Source organism: Nicotiana tomentosiformis, chromosome 2 (genome assembly GCF_000390325.3).
Source record: "Nicotiana tomentosiformis chromosome 2, ASM39032v3, whole genome shotgun sequence".
Lineage (NCBI taxonomy): Eukaryota > Viridiplantae > Streptophyta > Magnoliopsida > Solanales > Solanaceae > Nicotiana > Nicotiana tomentosiformis.
In genome coordinates this window covers 185,151,794-185,153,163 of record NC_090813.1, presented here as the reverse complement: position 1 = coordinate 185,153,163, position 1,370 = coordinate 185,151,794, and positions in this window count along the sequence as shown.

The window sequence follows — 1,370 nt, the reverse complement described above, 5'->3', positions numbered from 1 at the left end:
TTTTCAATTTTGGGACTTTAAGAGCTCGGATTGAGGCGATAATTCAAGCGTTTTTCAGAGAAAGTTTTGGGGTAATGATTCTTAACTCGTTTATGGTTATATTCCATTAATCTATAGTTGCTTTCATCATTTAATTAAGGAATTTGGTTGAGAAATTTGGGGGAAAAGATTGGAAGTTCTTCAACTAAGTGTTTGAGTTTTGATTCGGATTTTTATATCGGATTTGGATAATTTTGGTACGAGTGAACTCGTGAGTGAATGGGTGCTCAAATTTTTGACTTTTACCCGATTCCGAGACGTGAGTCCGGGGAGGCGTTTTAGAGTGATTTTCGAAATTCTTGTTAAAGTCTTGATTTCATTAATTAGATTAGTCTATTATAGTTGTATTTATTGTATGTAATTATTTTTAGCTAGATTTGGTCCATTCGAAGTCGGATAATCGAGGAAAAGGCATTCATATTGACTGATTGAGCTTGGTTCGAGGTAATTGGCTTGTCTAACCTTGTGTGGGGGAAATCCCCTTAGGATTTGGTACTGTTGTGATACTTTTGTGATACGTGAGCGCCGTGTACGCGAGGTGACGAGTGCGTACATAGACTAATTGTTGTAAAACTCGATTTTTCACTGAATAATTGCCTATTACACCTTAATTGAGTTATACTAGCAAGTGTAGTTATCCTGTTTAGATTAGTTTTGCATGTCTACATATCTTAAATACTTATTTGAAATTATGTGCAGCATGTTTAGTTGAATTCATGCCTTTACTTGAATTGTACCAACCTTAGCTGTAAAATTCTTGTTGTTAATTGTTTTCTTCACTGATTTGAGTTGTATGTTTACTTTTGGGACTACGAGGCGGTACCTCGGGAGATCCTTCTGCACATTTACTTTTGAGACTACGAGGCGATACATCGGGAGATCTCCTCGCATATTTACTTTTGAGACTACGAGGCGATATCTCGGGAGATCTCCTCGCATATTTACTTTTGAGACTACGAGGCGATATCTCGGGAGATCTCCTCGCATATTTACTTTTGAGACTACGAGGCGGTACCTCGGGAGATGTCCTCACATATTTACTTTTGGGACTACGAGATGGTATTTTGGGAGCGCCTCTGTTGTTATCTCATTGTGATGTGTTGTTATTTCTCTGTGAATTATTTCTGTTAATTATTTCTCTGTGAATTATCATATCATGTCTTATTATTATATCCCAGTAGGGCAGGACCTGACCCCGTCACTACTCTACCGAGGTTAGGCTTGGCACTTATTGGGTACCGTTGTGGCGTACTCATATTACTCTTTTGCACATGTTTTGTGTGCAGATCCAGGTTCTTCTTATCAGCCCCGCTATTAGCTGAGAGTGCTTG